Source organism: Diuraphis noxia, unplaced genomic scaffold, assembly GCF_037042655.1.
Source record: "Diuraphis noxia isolate RWA-SAM2 unplaced genomic scaffold, SU_Dnox_SAM2 contig0004, whole genome shotgun sequence".
In the NCBI taxonomy this organism is placed as follows: domain Eukaryota; kingdom Metazoa; phylum Arthropoda; class Insecta; order Hemiptera; family Aphididae; genus Diuraphis; species Diuraphis noxia.
In genome coordinates this window covers 22,565,687-22,579,469 of record NW_028301714.1, presented here as the reverse complement: position 1 = coordinate 22,579,469, position 13,783 = coordinate 22,565,687, and the positions used below count along the sequence as shown (strand labels likewise).

Below are 13,783 nucleotides of genomic sequence, written 5' to 3'. Positions count from 1 at the left end.
CGTTGTTATGCAATATATATATATATATATATATACATTACACATATAAATTATGGATTGCCGTGTATAATAGGTAATTATATTAATTATTACAGTTTTTTTGACTATATATTTTCAAGTATTGTGGTTGGAATAGTACCTATCCATATAGGCATTAAAAAATATTATCGATCTGATATTATTATACATCACAAGTTTTCCGGGGTTTTGAGATCTGTTGTCGCAGGCAGAGATCTGTAGGTACATTATCTATATTATGATATATACCTATCATATATAAATAAAGGTAGGTACATCGACGCCGCCGCCGCCCAAGAAAAGTGGGTCTCGTCGCGATGACGTAATAATACTCACCTCCACTACCCGAACGAATGCAGTCGTATATTATGTACATTATAATATACACGCATAAACATTATTGTAATGTAGTGGGAGTTGACTGCGGACACGCTGCTTGCATATGGCCGTCGACCAGACCGATTCGTGTGTTCCTGCGTTTTGTTGTATTCTTTTTTTTTTGAATGAACAACGTTCAGTGTGACGTGAACCGCGGCCTGACCATCACCGTGTGATATTACAGTCATCGATGACTCCGTAGTCTTGTTCATCTCGACCGGAACACGCGGCCGAGATCGGCGTACGACGGCGGTATAATATATTAGGTACTCACGACTCGTCGAGTGTCAATTAATACAAAATAATATGTTCTATTACAATCATTTATCGTAATCGTAAAAATTATATTCACCGCCGGAGTTCTCGTGTGAGTGAGTGCTATATATACACATACACGATACGGCAATATACCTACAACGCGTATATACAATTGTATGTGTTCGCGGCAACGACAGCAATCTGTTTGAGATGATCGTACGAATGAAATCTCAGTGAGTCTATGTTTTGTAATCACTTATTTAATTATAATAAATATTAACATACCGATAGTTGTTTTTTGCATTCAGCCGAACTTTGACTGCTGAAGTGATAAAATATTGATTTTGAATCGATATTATAATCGTATATTATAGTTCGCGCTCGAACCACACATAGTCTGCGTTAAAGTCTCTTAGCGTACTTACATCAAAATATTTAGTGCAATAGTACGTACATATCATTATATCTGTGCAATTTGATATATTATTGTACATTTATGTGTACAAGATAAAACACGCGCGTATTATAATGATTTAATTTTTACGTGTGTATACATAGATATAGGAACGACGAATCATTTAATACCACCTATACGCGATAGTTCTAGCTGGTAATACGATAAAATAATTATAATGATTATTTTTTTCCGATCGAATGTCACCGGTAGGTAAACTTTTCAAGTCGTATACCACGTCGAGTTAGGGTAGAATATGAGTTCTGCAGAGCTTGAGCTAGTCACGACCATTTACTATGATAATATATGAAATAACACACATAATTATATTATATATTATATACTTTACTTATAGAAGTCGTTTGTACATAATTGTAATTGAATTCGTTGGAAAAATGCTCAGTATCTAGTTAATTTATTATTTGAGAGATAAATCATATGGTATACAAATGTATCTAGGCATCTGGCTACGTAGGTATTTGTCATAAGAAAAATACTTATTTAGTATAATATAATAACGTTCCCGATAATAATATACATTTAAATTTTAAATAAACCATTAGAATAATATGATAATAAATTAATATGCATCTTCTACTTATAAAAAAACATGCATTTAAGAAAAAATATAATATATAATAATGCTGAATACCTATATATAGCTGTATCATTATAATGTATAACGCATCAGTACTTTTATACCTTCGAATTTTTTAATTAATACTGTATAATAGGGTTCTTCATAAAAAGAAAACGTGTTTTATTATCAAAAATAAATAGTTAATTAATTATACATAATGTATGAAATGGAAACTTACTAATAAAGAAGAGCTAATGAGTTATGCAACAAAAATAAAAACAAAAACCACTTGACATCAACATATTATTGCATATATTAGTATTACACATTTTATTTAAATTTAAAATTCAATCAAGTACTCTGAAAGTATAATAACATTTTCTATTGAGTTTAAATAGTTATGTATGCAGGCATACATCATAATATATAATATATACTGCGTATAGAGTATTTAACTGTACGTAACGTTACCTTGACGAACGTAATCACAAACGCATAAGTATACTAAACCTAGAAACGCATTGCACACCATATTTTACAATGGTGAATATTGATTATTTGAGTAAATCGACTGTATACACTTATTGCATTATTTAAAAAACACGAAAAACAATATCTTAAGCGTCCATTTACTATGATATACATATTACATATAATATGATTTTTAATTTCCTGAATTTATTCAATATAACTGATCAATTTATCATTGAAATGCAATACGCACATTTCTAAAAACCTCAACTCTCAAATGAAATGGAATAATTGAAACACGCATAATACTTCAATAAATAAAATATATTATGTAAATATATAGGAAAACGTTCTCGGGTAGATGCGTCATTAAACTGCTTATAATGTTTATGTGTTATACCTACATAATTTATTATTAAACGTTATTAGTTGTGCAATATATACACGTTGTTTTACATTCATAATATTGTATAAAAGTATGTTAACACATCTCATAAGTATATAAACACTATATGTATAGTATTAGCCATACGAATAAATCAAACTATTTACAAATAATTGTTTTTTTTTTTAATTATTATTATTTAGCCATTTAAATAAAATAATTGTTTTACTAGCTACCTACCGTCACAATGTAATTATAATATTACAATTAAGTATAATAAATTATAAAGTCTTGGATATGGAAAAGATACAATCATTTAACTTTGAGCTGGAAATTGATTGATCGAAGAAACACATTTCTTGATTCTTATTTTAATTTCCACTGTATTGTATAGTGTGATTTCTATTATATGTTAACCTATAGTCTCACACTAGCATGAGAGTTTCACATTTTATACATTACAGATCTTCGTGAATGATATGATACTTTGAAAAAGCTAGTAAACCTAAATACAATATAGATCGATTTCCGCGACCTTGTACAGAGCTATAATGTTATACCATTGAATGGCAGATTTAAAAAAAAAAATAATAGCCATCTTATATTATATATATATATATATATATACGAGTATTTTAAAGTTTATTAAGGATTCAACAATACAGGTTTTTAGCCTTATATTATATTGTGTAGGTAATATAACTCACCAAAATATTTATTTGTCTATGATATTTATTCTGTATCTAAAATATTTAATGAAATAACGAAATATAATAAAATAGTCTGTACCTAAGTTTACTATAAATTATAATACTAAGAAAATAGTTAATACAATAATAAGCATATTTTTAATAAGTTTAAATAAGAAGATAAATCAAATACTAGAGTAAAATTTATGATTCTTACCCAAAGGGGAACTTTTATAATAATATTATTTTTCTAAAAACATATTCTATTGTTAATAGTAATTAGGTAAAAATTTACTACAGTTTAATATACCTACATGATGTACTTAGTTTCAACTAGTTTTATGATAAACGAAATTATTTATTTATTTTATACATAGTCAAATTAAATACCAAATAAAATACTAAAAAAAAAAAAAAAAAAAATGGAATCAGTATTTTATATTAATTAAAAATTGAATAATACGTGAATTATAATAATAGTGACACAGCTAAAAACCATGATGTTGATACTGTAACAAAAATTAAAAAAATATAGTGTTTTGATATTCACAAAGTAAAGAATTTTTTAGTCATCGTCATATGTTTCAACTTATGTGTGAATTCCAGATGAGTGATTGTCCGGCATTGAACAGTGACGTGTCTCACGTCCGTCTTCTTTTATCTGACAAAAAATAAGTGAAATAGGTATTTACATTTATATGTATATAGGTATAGGTATTTCTAAACGAATAAAAATAATTTATTTTATAATATATTATTATTTTAAAAATGTAAGTTATATATTGTAATAATATGCTATACTTAATACATAAAATGTAAAACGTTTTCGTTATTTGATTTCTCATAATATGACTATAAAACTAACATTCAAAAAACGTTATTACTTATTTTAATAGTAGAAAAAATCATTAATATTTACGCGGATCCATGTGAGTACATTGCCCTATTGGAATATTTCTCATAAGCTTTATGGAAAATATTATCATCACAACCTTTAGAAATAATTATTCCATAAAGATGACGTTCTGATGATAATTGTTAAAATTAACCTATCATGAATACTGTGTGAATACTTATGCTGTACGCATAAATATATATGTAGACTTGTGTGACTAAATAAAAATATCAAGAATTCTTCGCATAATATAACAACTAAATGTCCGAGCTATTAAAAAAAAAACCTACGGATTGATATTAGAATTATAGTTTCAGATAGATGCATGTTAAGCTAAAAACAGCAAACCTACATCCATCGTAAATGTGAAAAGATAAAACAGGATATAATAATATATATGTTAGCCGTTATTAAAATGCTGTTTTACGGTTTAAATACAAATAAAGTCTAGTGATGCCAGTGATGGCACACAATTCATATAATATATCTACAGAGAATTTTCGCCATATTACGAAGTCTCGCCGACAACGAAAAAATTCATATCATAGAGAAATTCCTTGAGGGAAATAATTAAACGTGATTTTAATTTAGTAGGTATAATATGGTACCCAAAAATATTTCGTTTAACAGAAAAATCTGTTAAATGGAAGTTCGTTATAATATTTTAAAAGTTTCAACATACAACAAAATTTATCATTTTCGTGAAGGTTTGTAGCGGTTTCAGTATTCCAATCGCCATCAACTGAAAGTTCCTAGCTAACCCTTCGTGTTTAATAAGTCAACTCAGTAATAAAGAAATAATATTCAGGTATATAGGTATAAATAATCTGGTTGGGTGGGCTGGTTAGGATATACAAAATACTGTGTTAGGTATAGGTACATCATATTATTATTGTTATACATTTTATTGATTCGACGAAGCTAACTTATTGAAGACGTTTATTAATTAATCATTAAGTAGGTATCATTTTTGGGCGTTGAGTTGCTGCGGGATATTTTATACAACCGTTATTTTTTATGAACCAAAAAGAACCAATAGACGCGTTTAGGTAGGTAGGTACTCAAATATATTTTATGAGTTACGACTTTTTACGTGACTACCTACTTGAAATACACATAAATAATACTATACCTACTCCAAGCAGCTTCAGTACTCCAGACTCATTTCATAAACAATAAAAATTTGTTTTTCCATCGAGCGCATCATACATAGAAAACAGACCATGCATGATTACTTTGATGTATGATGTACAATATACATGTTTATTTTAAATAAACTATTTATGCATAAAATCGTTAACTAATAACGACCATATAATAATAATATATACCATTTTGTTATATTTCACACTCTTATTATATACGTATATATACTATGTACAGTCGTTCGCATCCATTAACTTGTAACAACACACAATGCTCAATGATTATCCTGTCAGAATAATACAATATATTTTAATGCCGTTGAATTGGTCTCGATTTACCTCTTCACGAAAAATCAAATATCACCGAAGTTGTTTGTTTAAAATCGATTCCCTCGCGTTTCAACAATTTTTGATAAAGCATCATTCCCTCTATTGATGGAAATTGCAACCATTATTCTTCTAGTAATATCGGTTAAACATGCGTATAACGTGGTCTACTTACTAAAGTCTAAGTGTTTTTATGCAGTCAATCAATAACAATAGTATAGGTAGGTAGCAGGTACACTGTATACAGATAATTAGTTGCTAGCAAATATTTATCTTTTATAGGAATATTGTAATTTATATACAGTACCCACGAATAACGTTATATTGTACATTTGTATCTTAAACAATAATATTGTTTACTTTAATAATATGGATTTAAATAATTTCCAAGAATACAATCTGGTCAAACCATGTAAAACCATAATTCTGACAAAATATTTTATGATTAATACATCAAATCGTTTAAAAAAGATATGTTACTGCAAACATATTTATTTTGTGTAAAAACGTTAAACGCAAATCAAGTTTTATTTGATTATTTTAAAATCTTAAGTAAACCTAGATATTATTTTAACACTTTTAAATTCTGAACGAAGTGATGAATGTATTGATTTTACAATGATGTGGTTTTTTTGTGTCTGTGTACAGCTGTACAGCATAACTAGTCGAAATAATGCTTCGATTTCAAACTTTGGAGGTGGTTTCCGATGTAAATTTGAAGATCCTTGGTGCATTATAGAGAGAGGTCAAAAGTAAACATTTTCCAACAGTTTTCAAAAAAATCGATTTATTTATATAGTTGTAATTCAAAAACTAATCACTGTAAATACTTGAAATTTTCACCAAATGTTTATGTTAGTGTTATCTGTATACAGTTTAAATTTCAAAATTTTTTGACTTTTTGAGTTATTTATAGACCACTGAAATTTTCAATTTTTTTGAGAATTTTTTTTGAAGTGTCGGTAAAAAACTTGAAAATTTAATACAAAGTTCCTTATAAGTTATTGTTATAGCGAATAAAAAATTATAAGAATACATAGGCACAATTTTTTTTTATTAGCATTTGAAGTTCAAATATTGACATAAATTCGTCAAAACCATGAATATTTTTTTTTGTGTTTGTCATTACCTACGTTATGGGGCAGTAAAAATGCTTCGACTTTTAACTTCAGTACCTTGTTAAATCAGAAAGTGAATCTAGTTGATACTATTTTTCTTAATAATCGGGATAAACAAACTAAAAATTAACGGAAAAACAGGAAATTTTACGTACAATCAGATTTCGACAAAATCGATTTTGATTTTTGATGTAACTTTAAAACGAATGAGCATTGATACATGAAATTTTCACCGAATGTTAATAAAATTGTTATTAACATATTATTACAATAGTAGTTGAAAAATAAAATAAATTCACAGTTAAAATTTATAAGCATTCAAAGTTTGATTTTTAACAAAATACGTAAAAATCACAAAAATTCACAAATTATTTTAAGCTAGAAATTAATAAAAAAATTTCTTTTTTAAAATAAGATTTAAAAATTTAATATAAGATTCCTTACAAGTTTTTCAATCTTTATCACAAAAAAATGTCCACCGGAAATGCAAATTAAATTTTTATAAGCATTTGAATTTCAAATATTGACAAAAATTCGTTAAAACCATGAATATTTGCGAATTATTTTGTAGTTCAAAATTCATAATATTATTTGTATTTTTATCTAAGGTTATAAAATTCAACACTGAGGTTTCCATAAGTTTTGCTTCAAATAGCTATAGAGAAAATTTAAAGCGTCATTATAGGAAAAATGTTTTGAGCGTTTGAGTTTTAAATTTTTATGAAATCGCGTAATGATAACGATTTATCCTCTAACCAGGTATATGTATATCTATGATAATATAAGGTATTATGAATTATGATAACTACATGATAACTATACACTAATTGATTAACCATGCCTTATGCAAAATGCGTCTTAATTGAAAAATCAAATATTTGTTTCAAAATAGAATATATGACAATATTTAAATATAATATATCCTAGACTGACAAATCATCTTCGTTCAGAATCATTTTTCGTATACAATGATACCTATCATTGCATTTAAATTTAATCCCATCCATTACAGTAACCTACTGTACAGCAGAGCGACATCCACGACTTATCCGCTTTTTTTTTTTGTAAGGAGAACCCGCGGCAACATAGGCCATTGGGGTGTTGGGTGTTGCGGTAGGGGCTATTTTTGTCTATTTGTTTGTAGGTTTTTAAGTGGGTAGGGTTGTAACACGTGTTTGTGTATGTGTGGCAAGGATATGTTGCTAAAAATCCCGGGTGGTCACCCATCCGTGAGCTAGCAACTGCGGCCGGTACGTACGCTCGGTGCGTTTCCGCAGTTTGAGCGTACGACCGCGCCTCACCAAGCCACTTTAATACTTTTAAATCGCAAATTCACGTGTTTAAAATATATATAAAGTATTTTACAAATTTACAATATATTAAGTGAGTAATACAAATTTATTCTGATGACTATCAAAAATTTTTTTTTGATTGCCTTTATTGTAACAGCGACATCATGCATCTGTCAATAACTTAAATTTCATTAGTCATTACCTGCATTCTATGACAATGCAATTTGAATATTTTCAGATCTTGACGAATCATAGGTTATGCATTTGTAAAAAGAAAGCAGGAAAAGTGAAATTATTAAATTGGGATATATTTGAAGATATCCTATTGCAATCATTACCTACCAATTAAAAAACTATTTGTTATACAGTACCAATGGTACAAATGGTATCTTAACATTTGAAAAATAAAAAATTGTTCTTCTATATATTTTTTTTTCTTTTACTTACTCGGATATATTATTTAGTGTATAAATTTTGACAAATATGTAGAAACTACTTAATATATATCTATATATTTAGTTTGTTTTATTTATAATATAAAATACATACATTCCAAACGGTCCAACGCGACACAGTGTATTCGGCTACAGCTGTTTCTATAAAGTATGTATATATCACCGACACCTTATAGCCACCAAATTTTATTTAGATACTTTCCATCAGTATTTTTTATTATTAGTATATATTTTAAACGTGCTGGCGAAGTGTCAAAATTCAACTTATGTTTTGCTGTCACCGGAATTCAAAACAACATACCGTGTCCGTGGGTATCGTGAAATATAATATTATACACAAATACACAATATGATGTATATTGTACATATATTATTATAGTGTCTACGTGATTAAAATGACAAACGTGAAGAAGAAGTAGGGATGACAATGATAACGCCGCCGCCGCCGACGACGACGACAATGTGAGAATGTGACGGGAAGAGGATGTTATTATATATAGGCATATATATATATAGGTACTTAAATGTACAACGTGGTAGAATCGTAATTTTTGTATTATATGGGTACCAGTCACTATATACTCGCCTTATATAAACAGTTAGTCGCATAGTAAAACAAATGAATTGGTCACGTCATAAACATTTGAATTTCGGCAATATATACCTATACGAAATACGAATTTATATAGTATTCAGCACTTAGCACATGGCATATAGTATATAATATACCATATACCTGCCTAAATTTTTTTTTAATCACTGCGTATAAATAATGCATGATATACATAGATGGGCAATGATAATTGATAATACGGCGTATATTATTATTAGATAAACACACGCCGAATATATTCTATTTTATTATATTATGCACAATATGACTCATAATATACACTCTATGACGATATAACATCCTTTTACATAATTCTAGCTGCAAGTACGCACACGGCACACCCGGATGTGTACACGTCTTATTATACATTTATATACGAATAAAACGCACAACGTATTATATTATATTATTTGTTTGTTTTGGAGCATAACGATCATATAATATAATATGTAAGATATGTATAACACGCATCAGTGTGCCAGTGTATACTTACATCCACCGTGTACAGTAGTAAAACACGTATGTGGTTCGATATATATAAATATATATTTTTTTTTTGGCGCCGACTGTAAGTCGTAAAACCGAAGACGAGCGTTTATTATAACAGAATTGAACGAGTTCTGCAGTACTTTCCTACACCATCTATAACAATATAATATGCGCCGTCTAGTTATTTGGTAGGTTGTAATGGTTGTATGGCAAAGAAAGAATTATGTAGAGGTCTCTGATCTCTCCGAACCTACATATACCTATATAAATGAAAATTCGTTCTTAACGCCACAAAATGTACTTCATAAGTATACAAAATATTTAGTTTTTAACCGTACCCATTGGATAACTGTAGATTTCTTGTCGGATTATAAAATGTATTATTAAAATGTTCATTTATAATAATATACCCTTAGTGTCCCTTATATACTGGTATACTACTGAGCGTGATGAAAAAAGTAGGTAGTAATGTAAGTTTGATGTAGAAAAAAGTTATTATTCATTTATAGATCAAATAATTTATGATTACATAATTTGATAAGGCTACAAAATACAAAGCTAGGTACAATTGAACCCGTAAGTATCTTGATTTTATGAAATAAATTTTATGAATAGGTACACAATATACTTTAAATATTTTATATGGTTGTTAATTGTAACGTACATAAAACATAATAATACCACTCATAAAATATATCTTTAATCTAATTTGAGCAATGTTATTACTGTGTTTTTAATAAGTAGGTACTTATTTTAAAATCAATAAAAGTGTTGAGTACGATTTTCAACGTACATGTATACTAAATAGAAGGTGTTTTTTTTTTTTTTAAATTTATAATGATAAAAAAACAGAAATAATTATTTACAACATACTAACTCACTAAGTAGATTAATTGACAATTGTTAATGTATTGTTTATAAAGTGAAATTTTAATTTGGCGCACTTGTATTTATTTCGATTCTCACCGTATTATATGCCAACTCCTTTGAAATGGGAATGCCCATAAATTTGAATGTCTATATCATATAATTACTGATTAGTATACAGGGTATCCACCAATTATGCCACTATCGTTATTTCTATTAATAATAAAATATGTATTAAGACTATGACTCTCTTTGTATGTTTTATTTTTTATTTTTACAAGAAATATACAATCCATACAATTAAGCACAATAAGTATATATGAGATTAAGGTAACAAAACATTATTTTTAGTAGAAAACTTATTGTGTATCATAAGTTTATAATTACGGTATATTATTCATAGTAATTATAATTTAATCTCAATAAAAAATTATACCTGACGCCTGACATTGTTGTTAAGTTGGAATTACGATTTGAATAATCATATTATTTTCCATATTAATAGTTATTAAATTGTTAAGTTTATTATTCGCTGTTGCTTTATTTTATTCTATAGAAAATTATCTGAGTTATTGAACAGTGAACAGACATGATAGTTAATTGTATTTAATTATTATATTGTTATGAATATTTTGTATAACATTCATTAATTTTCATAACATAGTTTTACTTACAATTTGATTATTTAATTACTGTACTATTACTTACTTTTGTTGTATTACGTTTTTGATACTTTTAAATAATATTCTCATCAGTCATCTTAATAATATTATTATAATATCATGAAAACTAAAGCAATGTGATGAAATTTAATTTAAATTATTTTAACATACAATTATTACTGTTTGGATCAAGGGATGCCTGCCGTCAGGTGTCCACTTTTAATGAAATTTAGGGGTGAGTGTATAGTATTCCGTCAAATCACATAATATCGTCAATCGTAAATAAAGAGACTTGAACATTTTTTATCATTTTGGAATTTTATACAAAATTAAAGATTGTTTAGTTAAAATATAACTTTTAAATTTAGATTATGATTTAAGTAATTGAATTCTCATTGAATGAGATTCAACACATTTTCAACTCAAATATCTACATTGAGCATGAAACCAATTTTCAAATGCATACAATCTTTCTTTTTAACGTGCACTTGTAGTAAAAAAAAATTCTTATACGGTCAGCAGCGTATCATTATGTCGTGTATTGTGGCTTAGAAAATCTCTTATTGCAGAGGTGACCGTAGCACAAATGTCTAAATTTCCAGATTACGTGACCAGAAATTGACATACCTACCTATATATAATTATTATTATTATCATTCCACTGACGGGTTCTAAATAATACCTATATTAAAATAGGTACTAAAAAAAAAAAAAAAAACGAACGGTCGCCCTCATAGTATAGCTGTACTATATCTAAAAACTGCATATACCTATCATATAAACAAAACGTTTAAATATACGTGTAACGGTTTCGAGTAACTATTAGCTATATAATATATTAATATGTATGCGCTTAATGCAGATATCTACTATAATTGTATATACATAACATACAGAAACATTAAAATTTGTCGTTCAGCTCGGCGCCACAATTTACATATTAATTTTATGCTTGTGCAGTAAATAGTGATGATATGAATAAAATTCAATTTTATGGCACCATATATTATATAGGTGTTCATCAGAAATTGTCTCCCGAATAGAAAACATTTCATAATATTAATGTACTGCAGAAGTGTAGTATACTTTTTTAACAATCATAGTTAGGATATGCATTTGGAAATTTATTGACTGTAATAATTTATATGAGAAAATTAATACATATTATATTACTTGAATTGGTATACTAATAAAATATCTTGTTATGATCGATTTTATAGTATTTTTCGCTAATAGTGGGCTGATTGTAAGATACAATAATCCACTCTCTGCAGCATAAATTTGTGTCCGTCCTCGAACAAATCCCAATAAGCACGTTAATAATTATACTTTATAATTTTATCAAGAATAACAATATTCCGATAATATAGCTCCTTATAACTACTGCAAGTTACTACCTAACCGACATGCAGGTGAATAAAAAATATCATGTGCTGATCATTAATAGTTGTATGCACATTTTAATATTATATTACATCGCACTCGTATTTTATTGGATTGGTACGTTGGAATTCGAAAATTCAAAACTTAAGTTTGAAAATTCTCACGTCATTTTTACCATTAATATATCGGTAATCATCACGAGAAACGTTAGCTACTCATACATTACACCATACACGGTAACTATGTATCTGATCGAAAAATCCAGAAAATTGTCTACAGATAAAATTGTCGCCTATTATTCAGAGCTTTCGCACGCTGAATGTGTGTCATTTTTCTTGTGCTCCGTGTGAAAATAACGTATACAGCTGATAGTGGCGTGAAAAAGATTATTATCATACAACGATTACAACTGCCAACACAAATCTAAATTCGTGCACACAGCTGCATTTCCTCAGATATGCTCATTGCTCATTCCCTTTTATATTTTCTACAATTATTTAAATTCTGATTTTTGGAATTTTATGAGTAGGAAGGTAGGTATATTAATAATTATTGTATTCTTAGGGAACGTATTTAAAAGAAAACATTTCCATACCATTTAAAGAGCCATAAAAAAATATTTTTTCATACTATCACCACTATTTTGTACTGTGCCTACTTGAATTATTGTCAAGTTATATCATCCTCCTTTGGAATTTAGCCAATTGGTATTACTAAATTCTATTTTCCCTTAAAGCGGTATACTGGTATCGCCGCCAAAAGTGAAAATATGGAATTTTATGCGAGAAAAAACTATGGAATACATCAATATCTATTTCACAATACTGATAACATCAGTTAAGCGGACAGTATATGTATATATACATTTAATAATTATCATACTATACAGACATAATAAGTATAATATACGTCATAAATTTACCTATGTAGGTATATTGAACGACAGAACTATATTTATCCAACTCGCACCAAACTAGGTGTATTTATATTTTTGTTATTAAAAAGCGATCTTGAAGATGATATAAACTCTGAACTCGTGTCTATATACTATATAAGTACCAATAGTATGCGTCGTGCTCTATCGGTAATATTATATAATAATGAAAAATGTATATAATTTATTATTTAGGGCAAGAAATATAATATTATAATCATTCTTAATGTACCAATGTTTGAACCTATCGCAAACTCGATCCTGATATTATATTATTATCCAACGTAAGGTTTCGTGTATAGATCACACGATTTGAAGTCAATCAATACTGGCAATAATTTATAAATAATGACTTGCATATATTTTAGAA

The 13,783-nt window shown here is 27.8% G+C and overlaps 1 protein-coding gene across 2 annotated transcripts in view; it reads left to right on the top strand.

The window, feature by feature from the left end:
- Positions 1-513: 513 nt before the first annotated feature.
- Positions 514-13,783, top strand: part of LOC107174182 (uncharacterized) — a 28,295-nt gene continuing 15,025 nt past the window's right edge. Inside the window, exon 1 of one of the 2 annotated variants that reach the window (XM_089227241.1) lies at positions 514-887. The gene's annotated coding sequence lies outside the window, so the exon portion shown is untranslated. The remainder of the gene's footprint in view (positions 888-13,783) is intronic. The other variant, XM_015525037.2, reaches the window with a different exon arrangement.